The sequence below is a fragment of the Aythya ferina genome (assembly GCF_964211825.1).
Source record: "Aythya ferina genome assembly, chromosome: 10".
Taxonomy (NCBI): Eukaryota; Metazoa; Chordata; class Aves; order Anseriformes; family Anatidae; genus Aythya; species Aythya ferina.
This window is the reverse complement of record NC_140306.1, coordinates 2,050,169-2,073,128: the sequence shown is the minus strand read 5'-3', so window position 1 is coordinate 2,073,128 and position 22,960 is coordinate 2,050,169. Positions and strand designations below refer to the sequence as shown.

The 22,960-nt window shown below is 44.3% G+C and overlaps 1 protein-coding gene across 1 annotated transcript in view; it reads right to left on the bottom strand.

Moving 5' to 3' along the window:
- Positions 1–22,960, bottom strand: part of LOC311441871 (uncharacterized protein) — a 78,355-nt gene that overhangs the window by 17,327 nt on the left and 38,068 nt on the right. Inside the window, exons 2-5 of the mRNA XM_084530446.1 lie at positions 18,161–18,348; positions 17,182–17,335; positions 15,049–15,188; positions 12,694–13,403 (exon numbers count right to left, since the gene is read on the bottom strand). The gene's annotated coding sequence lies outside the window, so the exon portion shown is untranslated. The remainder of the gene's footprint in view (positions 1–12,693; positions 13,404–15,048; positions 15,189–17,181; positions 17,336–18,160; positions 18,349–22,960) is intronic.

Sequence of the window (22,960 nt, the reverse complement as noted above, 5' to 3'; positions counted from 1 at the left end):
TAGCACCATTCCACGGCAGCAAGGAATAAAATCAATAACAAACATCAACATTTCCATTTTGTTTAGTGATTTTGTAACTCAGCCACAAGAATCGGCGTTTTGCTTATGGCTTCACCAAGAGGGGGCCACGACTAACCTGGCTGGAGCTTCCTGAACTGATGTATCAGAGAATCACTCATTGAATTATGAACAGAGAACAACACGGCTTTAAAAGTGGCACCACGGTGTCATTATTTTGGAGAACACATAAAGCTTTGAGGACTTAGAGTTTGATTTGATTTGACTAAATCTGCTGGAGGACTTGATAGAATTTAGTATGTAATGATCATTTAACATCAAGGTGGTATTGTCTTAAGCTATCCTTGAATATTAAAAATACAGATGTGTTTTAATGTTTGATCAGATAAACAGATAGAATAGAGAGGAAGGGGAATTCAAGCAGCCCCTGCAGCTATCCACACCTCAAATTTCCATCGGTTCCTGTGTCCTCCCAGCTCTGCATCAGGCCGAGTTTCTGTGCTCACCCCTCAGCTGGTGGGGCCGGCAGAAGAGGACTGCTGCAGCTCACCATAAAATGCAGTTTTCGTATTTCTAGATATTCCACTCCTATAGGACAGAAATCATACCAGGAAAAGCTAACTAGAATCGGAAAATTGCCCGTGCCGAGGCAGAGCAGTTCTGGACGTGTTTCTCTGTGAAAGCAGGGAGGCTGCCAGTGCTACAAAACAATTCTGCAGGAAAACGGTGAGCTGCAAGTGCTCCAGAAAGGAAAGGTAAAAATATGCTAAGCCTACTGTACAGCACCAGCTTTGGTAATATTCCTGTTCAAAGCCTAATAAGTATTTTCTTTCAGAAAAAAAGTAGGACAAAATAATATAATGTTGCTGTGCTGCAGTTTTTGAAACAAATAAATGTGGGTCAGTGGAAAATTTATGTACTTTTCCAAAAGTTTGTTGAAGTTTCTGCTAAACACTTGCTCAGACACTCAGTTTTGCAATCTGCCAGAGCTTGCTCAGCATCTCAGGGGACCACCCAAAAAGGCAGGCTGCAGTTGGTGGCTGACAGCAGCCCCCATGTAACGCTCACCTGCTTGAGGCTGGGATGTTGGTGCCAAGGCAGAGTGGGATGGTGGTGCTGCAAGCAAGTGCAACAAAAACAAAAAAAAAGCTGAATATTTTTCTTACGATAGTTGCTGATTTTCATAATGCCACGTCCTCTGGACCACCTTGAAGATGCTCCGAGCCTCTGTCGAGCAGGGGCGGACGCAGGCACATTTCATCACAAGGAGCCCGAGCTGCCTTGCACAGTGGGAGCAGGCAGACCTTTCTGAACCACTAATGAGCAAATAATTCACTTTCAACTACAAATAGACAGTCTTGTGTAAACTCACAGAATAACCCGACGTTGTACACGAGCCAAAAGTAATAAATGCTATGTACCATGTCTTGACAATAAAGCTAATGGGCATGGCTTTCCTCACTGGAGAACACTGACTCCTGGTAGCTCAAGCATCCTTCAGCAGAATTTTGAAAGAGTTGAACTACACTCCATAAAAACTCTGGCACTGCTTCTGTTAAATGACACGGCAGCTTTTATATTGACTGAGACCATGGAGTAATTTCCTCCTTTGCAAGGCCACGCTGTATAACAAAATGCAGCCAGCGAAACCAATATTATCTGTGCTCCGCATGAGTCTGAACGCTATTTTTTGGTAGGTTCGGCAGCAGTGGCCTGACCCCCTCCAAGCCATGCAGAATGTATTTCAGACCTGACACACTGCTTGCCTGGAAAAGCCAGCAATTTGCAACTAGAAAACCTCGAGCCAGTTCGTGCTAGCCCACTGAACTGCTCAAGTGAGAGATAACAGAGTGCCACTGTCAGGGCCCTGCATCTCCACCAGTGGTATTGCATGCAGTATTTGTGACTGCTTCCCTTAGCCAGTGGGGGTTCAAACCTGGACTATTTTGAAGTTTCAAAATGCAAGCTTCAAAAAAATCCTGTAGGCTCACCATCTCACCCCGCCCCATGCTCCTCATCCCCTCCTTGCAGGGAGGAGAGGCGGCCGGCGGCTCACAGCAGTGAGAGGGAGACTGAAAATGAACGGTTTGTATTCCACTGATTTTGATGTGGTCATATTGTCTGTAAGTTATGTGCCCAGCTAGTTTTCCACTTAGACATCATTCTGTCAGGCAATCTGCTGCCAGTTCCAGCCCTCCTACCCATATGCATGGCCGTAAAGCTTGAAAGCAGCTGTCTCCGGAGCAAGGCAGTCCAGGAAGAACAGGGAAACAAATTGTATAAAGCTGATTAACTTCTCCTTAACTTCCTTCAAAATATTTCTTCCCCATCAGCCTCTGTAATCCCATTTTCTAAGGGAATTTGTTCTCTTTATTGGTCATACTTCTCAGAGCAAGTTGGATTTAAAGCTTTATACTTCATGTTTGTGCCCCTGGACGTGCTGCAATCACAATCCTTGGTCCTTCAGATGGTGGAAGCGGCTCTTGGAGCAATTCTCAGCCCATCGCACTGACACTTGCACGGAGACAAATGCAGGCAGCACAAACATGGCACATTTGGTTGAGCAGCTCCTGGGTGGGCAGTGGCAATATTCTGACAGTCCTGGCATTTTTGCTGTTTTCTCTTTAACCTCGGTCTGCTCGGATGCACAGCTCGTGTCCCAGCTCACAGGCGGGTGAGCAAGGTGCTGAGCCAGCAGCACCTGCAGCCACAGGCTGGGTGTGAGCAGGACTGGCAGCTCTCAGGGCAAGATACAACTTAAGGATGTTTCTAACACACGTGGTATTTCACAAAGTTACCAAAAAGTGTCGTAATTTGTTCTTAAGGAAGCCAACTGTTTAAAAGAGACTCCTAAAATAATGCCAGCTTGACAAAAGGCTTCTGTGTGCACGCTGGTCTTCATTACCCAGCTTAAATACAATAAGCCTAAATGTAATTTACCTTCCCACATCTTCTCCCTGCTGCTCTAAAGACTTTATCTTTTTCTCTGAAAGGCTGGAAATGGGGAGGTGCAGGTGCCGAAGTGAGACGGAGGCGTCCCTGTGAGGCGGGTGCTGCACAGCACCAGCATCGGGGTGCCACATGGGGCCAGGGCTCCCAGCACCCATGGGGGAAAGGTCATTGCTTGGGCAGCCCAGGGCTGCACAAAAGACTGCAATGTCTTGAACCAGGTGATAAAAGCTTTGTTTAAAGGATGTCTAACTTCAGTTTTTCTTACTGTGAAGGCGAAGGTCGGGTGATGAGGCTGGACCAGCCCTGGTGTGGGACCGCAGGAGGGTGAAGAACACAAAGTCCTACCCTGAATTCAGGTGCTGCATGGGGATGTGGGAGTCTGGGGGACATCAACAGCAAGAGTACAATTGGAAGGTGAGAAAAATTAGTGAAGGTGATGGAAAATTGGTGGAGGCGACAGTGTTGGAGCCGTGATTCAGGAGCCCCAAGGAAGGAGCTGGGCGTCCACCCCGCTGCCACCGGGCTCAGCCGCTCCAGGAAAAATGCCTGCAACGTGGGAGGAGAGGCACGGTCCCTTCGGGGGGTGCAAGAGATCAGAGAATTAAGAACTGAATGAGCTGCCTGTGCCCTCTGCAATTAAAGGGAACTTGAAAGAGTTTTCAGTTTGGTGATATCATTAATTTTCCCCTCTTCCTCCTCCCTCCTGCTGCAGTTCAGAAGAGCCCTTTTCAACTGTTTATTGACTGTGTGATGAAAGACTGAGCTGAAGAGACCCTAAGAAAAGGAAAGTTTGAAAAGTTTTCAGCCCTTTCATCAGTTCTTTAAACAATGTTCAGAAAAACATGAGAGAAAGACTGTTTGAGAGAAATATTGTAATTAAAGCTGCGTGCCGTTGGCTTTGCTGTCCGAATGTGACTCGAATATTTGCAGCCCTGATGTACTGTGAAGATTTAGTTCACAATTTTGTCACAAACAAGGCTGTTTAGAAACACATTTTTACTTACACAGTTATTTCTGGTATTCGCTAGGGAACAAACTTGCTTTGGTACGCTGTCAGGGTAGGAAAGGCAGCATGTTATAGCGCAAAAATAAATGTGCACACAGACTGAGTGTACAACACACGCCAAGATTTCAGGGAGCATGGCATCATACAGTGAGCTGAGCACCCCCAAAATAAAACCTGAGCAGAGGGCACCCACACCTGCATGGGCACACCTGGCAGGTTCCCATCTCATCCAGGCAGTCTGTGCCTGTCAACAAACCCACAGCAGTATTTTTTTTAAACGCTCTGCCAACATTTTCATCTTTCTTAAAACTACACCTGAAAATTTCCTGCCTGTGGTTCTCCTCCTGTGATTCCTAGCACAATCTCATCCTGTAGCTGGAGGACAACTGAGCATGGGGCTGAGCTTGGTAACGCACGGCACGGCCCCACAGATGACGAGAGGGACAGAGGGATGGGTACACCAGCCTACCGACTGGTGTAAAAGGGCCTGTTCTGGGTTTACTCAGATAGCACAAATGGAAAGAGCTGCTCAATCTTGCCTTTCATGACTCTTAAAATGGAAGAAATCTCATAAATATCCCGAGCCTGTCAAGTTTCCTGGGCACAGTCTACCCAAAGAAAGGATCAAAGACTTCAAACAAGTCCATCTCATTGGCACAGATGGATCAAAGGCACTTTCAAAGTCCAGCCAGAGACAAGGAAGTGACAAGGACCAGGCCTTGATCAAAAGCATCTGGGCACATATACTCGGTTTGCGGGAAGCCTCTTATCAGAGCTTCATCTTGTGACAGCCTTGCTGTCAGGGCAAGAGATGAAAACCTGGTGCTCCTTCAGGACGCGGCCCTGAGGAGAAGACCGTCCCAACAGCGCACCATGGCCCAGCCACGCACTCCATGGCCAGTGCTCCCTAACTGGGGTCAGCACTAGCAAATAGCTCCCAGCTTCTGGGAATTAAAATCAAGAACTACAGACTGCACCACCCCACCGGTGTGAAGAAACCAAGCGAGAGGCCCTGGGGTGAGGCCGGGGCCGGCCATGAGCTGGCAGCCCCCCGCTGGCACAGGCCATCTGGCCTGCCTTGGGGCGTGCTGGCTCCTGTAACTATTAATTTTTGTTGAGTAAAGCTTTTCTAACATACTGTTTACATCTGCTGGTCTATTTATACAGCACGGTGCTGACGGCACCTGATGTTTGGCTGCCCTTCGAAAATGTGCATTAGTCACAAGAAGGGAGCACGAAGGGAGAAGGCGAAGTAGGAGAAGGCAAAAGGGTGACGGGGAGCTGGAGAGCTGCGGGGCAGGACTGGGATGGGGACACGAGGAGGGCAGCGTCTGAGAGGGGATACTGGCAAAGATGAACTGTTGCTGGAAACCCAAAACTAGGGATAAGGCACAGAAAAAGTTACTGTGGTTATCAAATTAGAAAACAGTCCTGATTATTTTAGCAATCAAAAGCAGTGACTCATCTTATCAGGCAGCCAACTAATACCATCACGGACATTTTCCTGATTTTCTTGTCTTAGACAAGAAGGAGAACATGGGGGATCCCATTCCTGGCCATCTGGCATTAGTGTGAAAAATACAATAAGAGATATTACACGGTTGTCTCAGCAACTCCCTTCTGGATGATAAATTCACACAATTCTCATTACCTAGATTTCTTTTTTTTTTTTTCTAGGCTTTACTCAGCCATGACTACAACCCTAGGAGATTTGTCCATTTATAATCCCAAACACAATCAGATTACTTCAGGTGCCTTATTAAATCTGTGGTTCCCAGAAAACAATTTTCGATCAGAAGTGAGAATTTTATAACCTGGAGTCACGTGCGGTGCCTGGCTGCCGGTCACACCTCCTCCTGAACGCTGCTTTGAGCATCTGCCTCTGGTGTGACTCAAAGCACTGATGGCTCCACAGCACAAATTCCCCACAGAGCTCCTGGACCAACCTGCAGGGATGAGCCAGAGCTGACCTTCAGGGTTGGTAATACTGTGTTTTTGCACTAGTGGCTTCCTTAGCACTACAAATGTAACCCACATCTGGTAAATACATAATCACACCATGGTCGTACTAAAGCACTAGTTACTGCATCTAACCGTCATTACTTGCACCACTCATGTTGTTTGTGGGCAGAAGGACAAAACCCAATGAAAGCCAAGCCTTAGCTGCACAGAATCGACCCATCAGCATTTTCTGAACCAGCAGGCAGAGCTTGTAACCACTCGGTGCTTTGCTTCAAAGGACCACAACATGTCTGATTACTAGGAGGAGCATAAAGTTGGATTTAGTGTATCATAAATACAGTCTCAGATGCCTGAAGTTAATGTGACTGAGTACTTGCTTACATAAAACGTGCACCAGTCTCATGACTTCAGAGCAAACCGATGCACTGGCAGTCTTACCTCCCTTGATGTTAGACCCAATACCTGCAAATAACTCTCAGCATTAGGAATAAAATCCAAGGTTTGCCCCCAGTATCCTCCTTTTTTGATAGGTGCTGGTTTTATTGCTTTAACAGCAGCAAAGCCGTGTGCGAAGCACCCTCCTCCTCTGAATCCCAGGCCTGAAACAGCTCTTCACAGGGAGCAACCCCTGGCTGTCCTGACACTTGGATAACGTGCCAAGATCCGCCCCAGATCCCTGCTGTTTCAGGCGCACTGCTCTCCTTGACACCAGCAGTTGTCTCCAATACACTCTTGCATTCATCTCAGGAAGCCTGAGAAATGACAGTAAGCTCCCATCCAAGTTTGTTTCTCCTTGTCTTGTACAAAGCTGCTCTGTAAATTGCCCTCAACACTGCTGTACAAATGAGGCAGCTGTTGAGAGCCTCGAGAGCACCGCGCTCATGGGAAGCAGTCTCCTAGCAATAAGGAAGATGTAAAAGCCCTCAAAATAGCTCCTCCTCCCATTTCATCTCAGTGACTCACACTGTACAATATGGTTTTGGGGTGCTGTTTTTCTTTAAAAAAAAAAAAAAAAGAAAAAACACTTTCTTACAGCAAAACAACCACCCAGCCACTGGCTCACACTGCCTGTCAGGTGAAATGAGGCACGGAGCAGGGTGCATGCAACGGCTTCATTAGAGAACAACACACATCCCAGGTGTCCCACACAAGCTGAACGCATTTCAAATTTTCTTGCTGACACAAGAGAACGAGCTGTAAGTGTTGCAATGATTTGCAGTCACAGAGCAGTTCGCACAGCTTGGTAGGCTCACAATTTACTTCACCTGCTAAGCAGTACCAGCATTTAGTGGGGAAGTTGCAAAACAGAAGGTAAATAGTTCTGAATGTTTCTCATGTTTGGAAGCCAGGAACAACTGTACTCAAGGCAGTGGAGTTGTACAGCTATGAAACCGGTGTCAGATGATGATTACACTTTTTGAGCTGGCAATGGATTTAGCAGTAGTGTTAAGTAAAAAAGGAGCAGGATTCCCATGCCACTACTGGACTTACACCATATCACACCCAAACTGCAGGAAAGGACCATACAAGACCAAAGTGGTTATTTAAGAAATGCTGGCAACTAAGTGACCAAGCTTGCCTTCAGACCTAGAAGTACCTAAATATTTTTCTGAAAATTGCCATTTTTTTTCCTGAGTAATCCTCACCCTCTAATTCTGACTGAAAAAAAAAAAAATGTATCTAAAAATAGTTCCAGAGAAGAATTCTAATGAATTATGCAATGGACATATGCTCTTGAATCAAATCTTGGTGTTTACTTTATCTGATGTCATGCAGAAGATTGAAGCTTGGGACTGTGCTGGGAATCATCCCAACGACACAGCAGGATTCTAGGTCACATCTCTTCATTTCTGATCCAGCATGGGAGCACCTGGAAGAGCAGATGGCTAGACAATGTAGCTATCACTGGTGGTTTTAATTTTCCTGGATTAAGAAGCGAGTACTACACAAGGAGTTTGATTTGCTAAGGATATAGCAGCAGCCCTGGCACAGGCAGTCCTCCCCGAGCACTCACGACTAACCATTTTCTCACACAGTCACTGGTAGGAGCACAGATCTACAGGCAACCCATTCACCAGCCCCTTTCCAGTTATATCCATTTTATCACATATGTCTCTTTACAGGAAACATCCTGCCAAAACAAACAAAACAGAACAACAATTTAAGACGTGGCTTCTAATGAAACAAAGCATGGTGCTTTTTCACTCAAGGTGACTCTGAACAAGGGGAGAACAAAAATGTTTAATTTGTTTTGTAATTCTTTGTGACTGCAGCTACTTGCCACCGCGAATCCACAGCCTTGAGCCCTGCTTGCTGTATCTATAAGTTCTTTGCAGAGCAGCCTTGCCCAGCATCACCTCAGCCAGAGAGCACACTGCATGCTGCCAACCCAAGCAGAAGCCTTATTTCCTGATCCTCACCCAGGTGAGCTGGCTTTAAGATGCCAAATTCGCTGCTATCTCCTATGCTCTTGTCAGAAACGCAGCTGGCACAAGTTGGGACGATTCATGAAAGTAACAGCTGGCAGCATCAAGCGCTAAGAAATGCTCAACTTAACCACCATCTCTCACCAGGAGCTTTTGGGGTGAAACCTGGGGGATCTCGTCCCAAACAGTAAATAGAAAAAGAATTATTGTCCTGGAAAAAGAACTGCTAACGCTAACACACTGCGATTTAGGGCTGTAAGTAAGTAATTAGCCAGTAGTGCGAAAGAGCGCTATTTCAGAAATAGGTGGTAAAATTATTCCTAGTGTAACTCTGTTGCCCTCAAAGGAAACGCATTAGGAGTGGATTTAGTCCAGTATGGGTATACAAGATAGAAGTACAATTTCCTCCTTAGAACAGACAGACAGATGTGAAGATTACCGCTACAGTTGCTAGATTTAGAATTCATAAATGAATTTTCTGTTTCTCTATAAAAAGGACATAGCAGGATTATGTAGAGAAAATTACACATCCTTATACTCAATTTTAGTTAGGAGCAGCTTCAAGATAAAATTAACCAGTGGTGGTGAACGTATTATAATTAGACAACACAGACACTAAAAAAAAAGGGCATTACTCTCATACTACTTAAGTTTTCACACCTATCAAATTTAGAGGAAGAAAAAACCTCCAGCACCACAGTGCGTATTATCAGGACAGTCAATGAGACATGAAACAAGGACGAACTCCATTTGCCTGGGCAAAAAGCCCAGTTTGGAAGTAATTGCTGTAGCGGTGTAGCAGCTGCAGATATAGCCAGATCAAATCCAAAGATCAAATGCTTATTTCATTTTGATAAAAGTCATTAAACCACAAATCAACTTACTTTGGACTACAGTCAGGAAATAACTCTGTATATACCATCTGCACATAACTGTCCCCATATAAATTAAAGCAGAGACGGCAGCTTTCTTATGTGAAATCCCCAAACTTACATTTCATTAAAATATCAACATTCATCATTTAGATTTTATTTAGCAGATAAACCACCACGCTCTGCTCAAAGTCAGACCCGAGGATTTCTCAGCCAAGGGGGTGTGCTCAGACAGTCTGCCCAGCTTCATGGTTTGGGACCAAGACATTCAAGCGTTTGTGAGCCACCCCATTCCCTTTCAAGCCTCATGATGACAGACACAGAGGAAGAAGCAGCATTGAGGGCTTACGGATAAAATTCGGGGAGCACCAAGGAAGTTCTGGAAGTGTGGCTTTTTGTTCAGTGATAGTCACAATTTCTGCAAGAACGCGAGTCAAAAAATAATCTTGTAAGGCACCAACTGCATTGGACCGATTTAATTACTGAAGTGCATTTACTTCAATGCAGCACCTTGGCAATTCAATTGGGCTTTGGAGAGCTTTTGGCCACGCGTTACACGGGGCTGCTTCAGCAGGCACCAGGTCTCCGTGGCCTACGTGCATCACGACTTTTCATGTACATGATGCAGTAGCATCATCTTCCCCACTAACCATGCAGAGTTCACAGCCTTCCTACACTTCTTCAGCCTTGCCTTTCTGGATAGTGTTTTATTCTCCTGAATTTCAATCAGAATTTAAGCGTACAATTTCTGTCCTAACACGCATCCCTGCATTGACACCAGCACTTTGAGTTCTCCGTATCTACAAAACAAATCTTTGCTTTCATGCTATGTTTACAGCAATCAATCTCAAACTCTCAGTGCCTGTTAACTTAATAGATTGCCCTGGATGTCTGCACCTGCAACACTGCTAACACCACTAATGCTCGTCAAAACTTCAAGAGATCAAAGATCAAAACTTCACCTTAAGAAATTAATTGATTCTTTAGACAAGGAATCAATTTGTTGATTTACTCCTAACACTGCCCGCAAGAGGCAATCCAACATCACCTGCTTCCTTCAGAAAATCTCTGCTACTGATTGATGAATTTGTAGCTTAAAAAATCATTATTAAGATCACTAATAACAAGAAATTATCAAGACTAGCCAATCTAATGGACAGATTATGCCTTTTTTATTTTTTATTTTTATTTTTTATGGTAGGTCTTTTTAATATTTACCTGCTAAGGACAAAAGGAGCTGCCTATGAGTCCTGCACCAAGCTCCCACCATCCCTGGCATGATGACCTGACCCTGTAGAGAGCCCACAGAAGCTTGGGTTGAAGAAAAGAGTCATTTTTGCAAAAATTTTTCAGTCTTCTGCCATCCTGGCAACACTCTTCTAGTGAGTCTCCTTTCCACATACATTAATGATTTGATTGGAAATTTTAGCCATATAAGTGGGAATTACTTTTAATCCTCAAGCTATTAGAAGTCTCACCATCCTGGAGTAATTTTTTGAAGATAAAAAGAAAAGTTTAAAATGAGTTTTGAAATATTCTTCTGAAAACTACTATAATAGCATAACTGTTGGATTTTTTTAATAAGACCCATCAATTTGAATTAATATATTTATATTAATGGATTCTCTGTCTATGCTAAGCCTCGAGATGTTCTTACTTCAAGCCAAACTTTTCAAATATTAACCAGGAAGGAAGGGAGTTATTCTACAATGCAGAGTTAACAGGAGACCAAAGCAAAGTTAGTCTACCAAAGGTGATGATATTAATAATGACATTTATGCTGCAGGAATTTAATTAGACTGAAAAAGAATTTGTAGTAAAAATGTCGCAATAACTCACGACAAAATGAAAATCAGTCCAAAGGCATTCAGCCCTTAATTAGTTTGGGAGTAGTAGATTAAACATAAACTTAGAGAAATTGGTGGAGTGACTGGCTATTAGGGGCCACTAAAATGTATAATGTCACGTTAGATTTTTCACTTTTTGATTCCTTGAGATAAGACCAAGTGCAAAGTATTTAAAAAAAAATAGAGGAGCTGACTTCTTTTTTTTTCTTTCTTCGAAAGATCAAACATTTGTGCTTTTAATAAAACCAGTGACAGTCAAGCTTTGGTTGTTGACAGTGATGCTTTTTTCTAAACATTATGAAATAATGAGCTGCACGACACCTCGGTTATATATGGAAAACGGCAGCTCCATGTACAGACAACATCCAATTTATATGTACTGCTTTTTGAAAACCAGAAAGCAAGAAAATAAATAAATAAATAAGGTGTTTCCAATCATCCTCAAAAATGTCTTTCTTGGTGTTGACTTGTTCTGCCCAGAACAGATGAAAAGAATAATGAAACATAATGTTCATAAAAGAGCGCTTCAAGCTCCACTGATTGATCTGCATGTGTTCACATGCAGGTAAGAAGAAAGGGAGAGCTATGCAAAATGCCTTGCAGGCACCAGGAAACACATGGAGAAGCTGTGGGGCTCTGGTAGAGATTTTCTGGCCAAGCCCTCAGGGTGCTACCTGGCCCCAGGGTGCACATTCCCATATCCTTGGGGTGCTGGCTGCTCCCCACCGCATGGAAATCAACAGCAAATGCTCACTGAACTTCAGCTCTAGGCTCACAACATGGTATATTGACCAAATAACATAATAAAAAAAAAAAAAAAAAAAAAAAAAAGCCAAATATATAGGTCATTCAAAGGGCCTTATTAAAGGAGGAAAGCCTGAGGGATGAAATCAGTTCACCCTGACCAGAAACCTGGGAATTGCCTCTGAGGCCCACTGCCATGAACTGTCTCCCCGACTTAGGTACCAAGCAAAGTCGGGGGTGTCAGTGGTCATCCTTCATCCTTCATCAGTACTCATTTAGAACAAGAAGTAGGAAGAACAAAACAAAAACCAGGAAAGACAATAACCTATTTTCTGCCTGATTTGGGGAAGGGACCTTATCGCTCTGTCCTATGGGAAGGCTTAATGGCCAGCTTTGATTTCAACCAGAATACATTTATTTTATCCCAACTAGAGAACGCAGGAGATTAGGGAAACTCAAAAAATAGGAAGAAAAAAAAATATAGACATAAAATCTAGCATTACACAGATTTTAAGTGTCCTATTAGTAGTAGCAGCAGAGGTTATATTGAGAATCTTATTCAACTATATTACCACTTAAACATTTTCTTTGCGTCAAACTCTAGGTAAAACAAGAACACAGCAAAGCAACACAAAAGCTCTCCTTGATTTGCATTCAGAATGGTTAATTTGCTGGATTGACATTGACTAATGGATTGGTTTTTATTTTAAATCTTGTGCAACCATATTGATACTTGTTTCCCATCTAAAGAAATACCCAACAGCCGTGCTAGATTCCTGTCTGCACAGAGAAAGCTGCAGCCCTGTGGAGAAATGCAGTGCCTGATTAGCACCAAGACACTATTTTAAATGAAAGCAAAGCGGCACTTGCCTGACATTAGAAGTATGGTCTTGGTCTATCCATCTTTGACCTTACTCAAGGACACAGACATTTCCCCATCTTTAGGAGAGCTGAAAATGCCATTCTCAGCATTTCGGTGCTCAGTGCATATGGTGCTCCCCATGCCATTTCCCACTGCAATCTTTCTGCCACTTTCCTTGCTGGCCTCAGGCTCTCTGTACAGGTGCTGCAGCAGACTGCTTCTTTACTGCTGATTTGTGCTGTCGTTATTCACTCGCTCAACTCCTCTCCTTGGCTCTAGTCATGCTGTTTGCTTCTATGCTGGATTGCTAAAGCAAAGCCTCAACAGCAGCCTTTGGAAAAAAAAATTCAGTGTTGAATCAGTTCGGTTTTGCTTTTGACTTTCTAAAGGGTCAAAATAGGTTGAAGGTTTTTTTCACCAATATCTAGATATATTTCATTATGGGAAAGGAGTACATTACCTTACTTCAGCAATTTTGAAGAGTTCACTGCTGTTAATTTTGGATTAGGGGGACTTTGTCTCACCAGTGGACAGTGGTGGACACCAGATCACAGTGTCTTCAAATCTCACTTTTTCTCACTATTTTCTCAGAGATCTCTGAGCGAGGAGCCAAACCAAAACACCAGTGGGTGATGTGCAGCCTGGGGAGAGGTCAGCATGTTTCTCAGTTTCTCCTTTGAGTCACATCTTCTCAGCAGCCTTGTGACACTGGTCCTGTGCAGGCAGCAGTTGCACAACAGGGATCAATGCTACAGGAAACGTAGCAGGATGGAGAAAAAAGACAACTCTTCTTTCATGGGCATGAAGCAAAGAGGGCAGCTGTCCCAGGCAGCAGGCACAGTGGTACTTCTAAGATCAAGAATCAGGCTAGAGCACACTGTTCAGAGTTTGCTGCCTTCTGACATCTTCTGTAGAATTAATTACTGGTCATTTGTTGAAATAAATTGACCTTATTATAAGGTTTCTAAAAATGCAGTAACTCTTTAAAATCATTTTCTGTACACAGCATCGTGTTCTCTCCTGCCTTGCACCTCCCCTAATGCTGCACTCAGCAGAGTACAAGGCAGGGCAGAATTTAACCTCTAATATAAGTGGCATGTACTTATTCCCCTAGGGTGCTGACCTGATCTAGAGCATTGGCTATTTATAACACATTCAAAAATAAATTGCTCGGCAAGAGAGTAGAGAGGCTGTTAATAAAGGCTATATTGGTTGACAAAACTAGCAAAAAGTAATAGAGCCGTGGATTCCCATACAAAGCTATCTCTGCAGTATGCTGTAAATTTTTATTACTAAAATGTGCCTTGGTCACAACTAAAGTAACATTTTTTCCCTCTGGTGGCCAACCAGCTCAAGGCCCCAGGGCCCTGCTTTCGTAAAAAATAGGTAACTAGAGCCAAGGAAACAAATCACGACTCAGCGATGCATGGCCGTGCTAGAAATTGCTTCCCTCAGAGGTAACCTGCCGAGGAGGTGTCTCCGATGCCAGAGGTGTTGTCTTTTTTTGCCTTGAAATTCTTCAGCGTTTAAAGTTGAACGCCCATGGTAACATCCGTAACCACCACCCTCTTCTAACACAGATGGCAGAAGAGGGGTGCTCTTGCTCATACTTTATTTATGAGCACGGCCCCCATCCAGGAGGGGACCTGGGCATTGCTCAGGACTAGCTCCTCGACTGCCACGGCCTGGTTTGTGCCACACACCAGCTGGACCCACAGGGGAATCCTAAAGCCGAACGGTGACATTAGTCCAAGATAGCTGAGATAATACCAGAGACGTTTCACAGCTCATTAGAGCCGCGAAACAGCGTGATGATGAGATGGCATCTGCGGCAGCAGGCCCCGGAGAGCTCCCTCGGGGAGGGAAGAAGCTGGCTGCCTTCAGCATGGACAGCCAGGCAGCGAGCAACCCGAGCAGAGTGAAGTTGTTTGGCAACACGGATGGGCCCTGAGTCATTTCTTGGAGCTGGTCTCCAAATACAGTGCGACAGTCAGAGCCACCGCCAGGTTTTGGGAGAGTTTGGCGAGGAGCAGGCAGCGGATAACCGAGCCAAGCCCCCTGCCCTTGTAAGCGCCCCATTTTCCTGGGGCTGGGCCTGGCGCTGCTGCAGCCGCTCTCGGCTGGCCATGCGGGTCCAGAGCTGAACTTTTGTGTTTTGGTGTGGTGAGGGCACTGCAGAGCTTTGGCTCCAAAAATAACAATAAAATTTGTAGCTAGTTGAGGAGAGCTCAGCTGAAAAACCGGATAATCTTCCTAAGGAAGGCGGACATCTGCATTTGGCCCGGAGCAGAGGACACATCGGAAGCTTCCCGTCACCGATCCTCCCAAGTGCAGACTCCTAATCCCCAGCACCACTTACCCGTGCACCTCCTTTCCACGTTGCCCCATCCAAAGTGGGGATCCCAGAGGGTGTTTGCAGGCAGGATTTGCCCGCTGCAGTGGGGAGCCGCAGGGATCGGGGGACACAGGCTTGGGGCTCGCTTTGAGGAGGAGGGAATCCTGCAGGCAGAAGGGAAGAGAATTCGTATCAAACAGGACCAAAGGTCTTTCATTCTCTCCTTGTGTTTCTGCGCAGCTATAAGCATCATACCCTTTTCATTCTCCTATCTAACTTTTATCAGCAGAGAAAACCATCGAAGAATGACATGAGATAGCTCACCTGCTCCAGCAAAGCCAGACTCAAAGCAAGGCTCTGCAATGACTTTTTGTGATGAAATATTGATAGAAAATTCTGCAACACAAGAAGAAGTTCAGAATTCACGCAGTCCTTTATATACAAATCTTTTTTTGTTCAACAGTAGCCTAGCGGTATCAGAACATTTTTCTAGCTTACATACAAAAAAAAAAAAAAAAAAAAAAAAAAAACAGTACTTTTCCAAAAAGGAATGTACCTCTTGTGAGAAACTTCAAAATAAATTATTTTTGTTCAGTTTGCAATTTTTTTTTTTGGTATTTTTTCTCTGTCATTTTCAACAGTATAATGTGAAACAAAGGGTATGAGAAAATGGTTTATTATGCTGAAGATGCCGTAACTTTTCAATGTTCTGTTCTTTTTCCTGTGGCAAAAAGGAAAAGGAAATAAAATAAATTGGACGAGGGAGAATTTTTTTTTCACCAGAAATACCCAAAACCATGATCAATGTTTTTCTGCAGGAAAACCTAAAGAAATCAAAACACTTTCATGAAACATTCATTGACACAGTATGCTGACAAAATGCTTTTTCGGTGAGAACCTTTCACTAGGTCTACCTAACTACTTACACGCGGTATGCATACCTTCACAGATATGTTTCTAGCATACCAGAAGGCCAGAGGGTTTTGTCTCACTTAGCCTTTTTTTTTTTTTTTTTTTTTTCCTCCAGAATAAGCTCTACGTATCCCTTGAGGTCTGTCTTTGCAGCTGCTTCCTTGGGCTATACAAGCTGTCTGCTCTCGGATGTGCTGCATTGACCCCGGCTGGTTAGGGTCAGGGTTACCCTGACTGCCAGGTCACAGTGGAGCCTTGGTGGCGTCCTGCAGAGCTGCCTCCAGCCCTGCTGCAGGTCAGCACACACACCCATGCCTCTGCACCTCCTTGTTCCCCCTCCAGCTGACCAGAAGTCCCTTCAGGACCAAAAAACCCATTTGTACCCAGTGAATGTACCCAGCCAAGGCTCCTGTAGGGTACACGGCTGCTGCAGGAGACTGGGACTTCCAAATGTTTTGCTCCACCACTCAACATCTACTGGTTTGATGGATTTTAATTTTAATAATTAGTAAAACCTATTATAACCATATAATGGTCATGGTGAAGGAAATCAAGTTGCATTCCAGCAGCCAAATTGATTATTTGATATCTAATTAACAGCAATTTATTTGTTGATGTCCTGGTCGAACTCTGCAGAGCCCTAATTACCTGACAAAGAGCTGACACTACCAAAGGCGTGCTGAAGCTTTCTGTAGTCAACCATGACACCGAAGTGCTACCCAAACCGTCTCTGGCACGTTGTGCAGCGTTTGGCAACGCAGATCGAGAGGATCCTGATCACAAAAAGCTGCTGAGATGAACTTGGCAAAATTATGTGAGTAAAATACCATGGCTCGAAGCCATGCCACCTTGCTGGGATGACATCCAAGCTCTCATGTCAAGCTCCATAAACCGGGGTAATGAGTGAGGAGCACCTCGACGGCCCAGGGAGGGGCACTCATCAGTCACACGTAGCGCGCTGTCAGCTCGGTCCGAGGCACGCTGATTGCCAGCCAGGAAGGGACACTTGCCTTCACACGATTGCCTTTTGGATGAGTGGCAAAACACAAAGGGCAGCTAAAATAATTACTGATCCTGTTGTGGAGGTTTCTCACACGTTCGTTTTTGTGGTGTGAATACAGCTCAGAGACTCTACAGCCCTTTGGGGCTCCTCAGGAACAAATGAAACTTTATGCCATCCTCTAAGCTGTTTCAAGAGAATGTAACTGTAAATGTAAAGAGAATGTGCATGCCAAGCAACCTTACCATGCAGTCTGTGATGGAGAGGAGAGAAAGGGGGACCACAGCAGAAGACTCCTTTCCATACAGAATCCACTTGTTTCTTTCCTTGAGCTCCCCCTTCCTCAATTGCAACTTCCATTGACAGATGCAAAGCCAGACTAACAAGCTGTAGAGAACCCTGGCACAAAGGATTATCAGACAAAGCATTTTTATTCTCTGGGCATTGATTTGCACATCACAACTACAGTCCAAATGGAAATAGTAGTTTAGATAGATGAACTTGAATGCTAAGCATTCATCCTGTTTGCTCCTAATAAACAGGTCATTCTGATTATTCCTAGTAACTGCTCTACATGCTCTTACAGATGCATTTACTTGTAGCTAGATACAGATTTTCTAGATAATTAAGGGTATTTGGAGCAAAACAGAGTTGTTGTTTTAGAAAGACATGAATATTGACAAGACATCACATTGAATAGGTTTAATTAGAATTACTGATTCAGAGAGAGAGGGAGAGAGAGATGTCCAGGCACCGAGGGAATCCGTAAGTACAAATGGGGCAAAAAGGAGCATGTCCCGGAACGCTTTCAGCAACCAGAATGGGTTTTACCATTTTACTGCAGGCACGACACTACCTGAGCTGCCTCCCACCAGCAACACCCAGAAACTGCCTGCTGAGCCTGCCCAGAGCCCGCGAGGCTGCTGCTGAGCATCTGCCAGGAAACAAAACCCCGATCCTGAGAGCCAGGCAGACGAGGCATGCAAGTTTTAATTCTCGTCTTCTGCGGCATTCGGCTGACATTTAGTTTGATGGCAACTGCTGTGCTAGGGACTGCCTCAGCCCAGGTGGAATTAGGAAAACAGTGGTGAAATTTGTTCTCTTATGCCCGTAAACCCAGAGGGAAATTTCAGCCTAAAACACGGTGACCTAATTTTTCTGGCTACCAATGGCAAATCGGTAGCCAGCACCCATTTTTAGCTTTAAAAGCTTCCTCAGGATCACCTGGTGAGCGATCAATCATCTCTTACAAAGAGCTGCCATTGGTCCCTCCGCCTTCATAACGAAGCCTCAGATTGCTTTCAGGAAACAACACGAAGGGCACACGCACAAGGAAAAGTAATCAGGCCACCACAGGGCCAAAGCAGTCCTCAACATTTCCATGGGAAGGCCGTTCCACTTGCAGTTTCAGTCTGGAAAACAGTAAAATAAACCTGCATTTTAATGATTTTTTGAGGAAAAAGGTGGGGATTTTTTTCCCCCTTCAGCGCAAGCCACAACAACAAGGCACTTCCCCTTCCCCTACCTTAGGCTCTGTTAAACACGAGACTCAGAAACCATCTCCAACACTCTAGGGAATAAATTATTTTCTGAAAGCCTATTCATTGCCGTCCCTATTACCGGTCTAAAGCTATAAGTTTTTTTGCTCCTCCCTGCCTTTCCCCCCCCTTTTTTTTTCAATGCTAGAAATAGATTAAACTGGCACTTCAGGATGCTGAACTGCACTTTCAGCTGAGCTCTGTGGTTCACAGAGATTTATCAAAAATGACAAGATTCAACATCTAGGAGATGCCTTGTAGTGCCTAGGAGCTCAAGGAAGATGCAGCGGTTACAACAGCAACCGGAGAAATAAGAAGTGTTAAAAAAAGCACAGTGCAGCCCTTCAAAATAAAAGGTCTGAAGTGAATGGAGAGATGCTGTGCTGATCAGCGCTGTCCATCAGCGGGCAAGAAAGTGTCACTGCCTGCCTGCTCAGAGCACAAAGGCAGGGAAGGCTGCCCTTCGTTTCAGCTCCAAGGGCTGCTGAAATGTTGTCGCCGTGACCTGCCCGAGCCGTGGAGATGCACAGGGTCTCTCCCATTCCATTTGCAAACAGCGTGGTATGAGCTGCAGAGTGATGAGTGTTTATGTGGGCTGTCTTCTTCTGAGTTCAGCTATCACTACAAAGAGTAAAATGTAATATTCTCTAAGTGCTCTCTCTTTTTCACATACACGCATGTAAAGAAAGTTATGATATATTTGAAGCATTCAAAGGAAAGAATAAGAAATGGAGTGTATCTGGGCAGTAAGTACTTCTGAATCACAAAATCTTCTCGTCTCCTTAATCACCCTTCACATGGATAACCCACCCTGCCTGAGCTAATAGCCATGATCAAGAGCCACCCTGCACCCAGGCTGCATAATTTCTACCCAAATTAATACAACGCAGGTGGAGCAGGGACTGACAAAGCTGGGATGTGACCATACGAAAAGCAGAGGCACCTTTCCCCTGCCTCAGAGCAGGACCGAGCACATCCCGTGCTCTGCTGCTGCAGGATTCCTTGTCACACAGCTCTTTGTTACGCTGCTTGCATCTATCATTTGTTCAGGTGTATTTTACAAAGGGCTTATTCCAAGGCTGTACACGGTAACAGAGAAAAAAAAATCAGCATCATAGCACAGAAATGAACCATGGCAAGGCTACCCCAGTATTTCATTAGCTGTGTCACAGGCATAAACTGACATGAAGTGGCCATGTAGAGCAGGGCATAACAAGATACTGAAGCACACAGGTTTCTCTCACTAAATAACTATTCTAATGAACCACTGTGAGAGACACCCATACAAAGCAGTAAGCTTGCACCATAAAATGCAACCTGAAACAAGAACCCCACAGTACAAGAAGCCCTGCATTCAGGAAGGACTTTGCAGGCCTCCCAACTCCTTCACAGAAGCCCAGGGCAAATTCCTCCAGGAAGAAATAAAGCAGTGCCCATCTCCTGTCCCTCCTGTGCACCAAAACCTTCTCCTTTACAGATGTCAATACAGTCTGAAGGAGTTAGGCTAACCTAGAGGAAAGTGATATGGAAATAACTCCCATAAGACCTTCTGTAAAGCTTAATCCAATCTTCCCTTGTGAACTAGAAGTTATTCCCCTTTTACTTGCCTTCAGTGGTGATAAACTGCAGACAAAAGAGATAAGGGACTCGCACACCTCGTATTTAACCACTCACAGTAAATACACCTCCCTCTTTTCTTATCTTGCAGCCTGCTATGGATTTCCTTTTAGTAACCTTCTGAATTACAATCAAATTATACTTCGAGGGCCATTGAACTGCATGGCTTGCAATACCTTAATGGGTTCTGCTCTCGCTCCTCGGGAAGGACTGGTAATCCCCATCTTCTCCTATATTTCAGTGAGACTTGAGGATCTGCTCCACTGCTATGCAGAGCAGCAGCTACCCTAAATTTACCAGAGTGAGTTCTGTGCAAACAGTGCATGGGCGAGTGAACAGCCTCCTGTGAGAAGAAAATTTAATAGCATACGTTTTTTCTTTTGCCTTACTGTGACAGTACAGTTTGAATGATACAATAACTCAAAAAAAAAAAAAAATCTTTCAGACTCATTTGTTCAATTTGATTTAATGGTGCACAGCGTATATACCAGGTGGCGGCTGCTCTGCAAACTATTTGAAAATAAATGAAAGTATTAATGCTCAGAAATGCTGCTGTGTGCCACGCTCCTCCTGATGCCACTGGCAGCATATTTCTTAGATATGCTTTCATCCTGTAATAAAGAAATTGATGCTTTGTTAGTTATGGGCCACACAGCAACGAAAATAGAGTTCCTGCTCTACAGTTTTCTTTGCTGCAGTGAAATACATTTTTTTAATTACAATTGTTTAGGTAATTGAAATAAGAGAGGGGGAGGATAAACACAGTCTCTAAGTCCTGAAGAAACCTCTTTTCGGGACTGATTGCTTTCCCCTGCAATTTTGAAGGTCAGGACAAAGTCTGAGGTAAACGTGCTGACTCTTCAGAACTCCCTCCAGCTTTAGGATTCACAGCTGTTCTCCTCCCTGCTCCCCCATATGGATCCAGCATGAAAAGCAGAAAGCACTCACGTTCATATTGCTCATCCAGGACTAAGGTAAGAGCCACAGGACTGTGCAGCTCCTCTCCCCTGCTGCTGATGCAGTAAGAAGTACGTTCCCTAGGGCTTGCTTCCAGCCGGAATATCCTGCCACCTAGCAGGGATGCTTTGGCTGAGAGTTTCAAGTGTCTGTGTGGATGGCTACTGCTTAACTGGACGGACTCTGGTGATTCAGGAAGTTAAGCCTTTTAGGGTGTCTTATTTCTTGCAATAAACCTGGCTAGTAGCTTTTCCCTCCCCTAATATATAAGTACTATCCTGCAATTAGGCTGAGTAATAAAATCACCGATAATAATTTTTTTTCCAACACGTTATTTCCCAGTGCAATTCAATGAATACACGAACAAGCACATATGACACTCAATAAAGGGATTATTGACATAACTGAGTAAGAAATAAAACAAGGTATTGAGATTTTGAGCTTATCCTTTGAATCACTCAATGAATTATCTGCTTCTGAAAATAGATCATTTTTGGAGGATGTATATGACATATCCAGAGAAAAATAAAGGTGGGTATCTATAAATATTCCCTCCATTGATAGCAAATCAGTGCTATATAAATAATTAGTACTGAAATTTTACTAAAAAATCTCCTCCACCACACCACCAGAGGGGCCACACCACAGCGTCCGAGGTGGCAGCGGCTGGCACCTTGCTCCCCTGCCAGCCCCAGCCACCTGGGGAAGCCAACAGCCCGACCAAGGCTTCACTTAATCACCTTAATCTAAGAAAAATCTCCCACTGCACAGCTGATCAGAGCAGGAACTTGCTCCGCTTCCAACTGCTAAGTGGGAGACGGGCATCCCTCTTTATTCCACCATGCTTTTTCTAAAAGCGTTCATGCGTTTTTTCTGGTTGGATTCTAAGAAAGCCGTCAGGTAAGAAATAGTGCTTGCCATTCGGGTAAAAAAGTAATCTTTGCTGGCCACATCATTTATCAAGATAGGGAAAAAACGTTCAAATAACGCGTAGGAGGAAATTTCCCCATAAGACAATTTGAAGAGCTCTCGACAGGCAGCAGATGAATGGAGAGAGGTGCTGAACGCTGCGTGCCGAGCAAAGAGAGCGGGGAATGGCTTTCACAAGCATTTGCTTCAAATTGAAAATTAATTTCTTTCTGGCTCTGCTGCACCCAAAGCGCTTCCACCCTTGTCTTCCTTCTGCCATGGCACGATGTGAGTCCCTGGAGTACTGCAGGTGACGAGCAGTGAGGCAGCAGAGGGGAGGTGGCACTTCAGAGCATCCCCTGCAGCACAGCCCCACTCACTGCCCCCAAAGCAGGGCACATGTTCTACCCCAAGATTTTCTACCCAGGCAGGAGAAAGACCAGCTCCATGATTTATGGGATTGTTTAAGGCCTTGGTCATGCAGTAGGATTCCTGCCGGCCAAATCCCGCACCATTATTTTTTTCTGAAATTAACATTTCTGGTAACAAAATAAACTGCCACAGCTGTATTCGACCTTAAAACAGAAATGCCGCATTCACATGAGTAGAAAATGGGCGAATATTAAAATATGCATCATGAATATTCAAATGCATTTGCAAAAGAGACTTCAACTGTGTCCTTGTCATTTGTGTGTTTTCCACAAATACTGTAAAAGAGAACTTTCCTGGCAGAAACATTCATCAGAACGGAAAGTTTTTACCAAGTAACTCACTCAGGTTACAGCAAATATTCATGAAGCAGGTACTTTAAATTGGTGTGCATTCGCAGGAGGAAGTTGATTCTGGGAACCTCCAATTATGCAGCAGAAACTTCTTGTACGGCCTGCTCAAAAAAAAGCCAAAGAAAAAGGCTTATTTTGATAAATTATTCAGCAAAGATTTTTGAAATGGCAAATATAAATGTGAGAAAAAGACAAACTTCATCTGTAAATTATTCACTCAG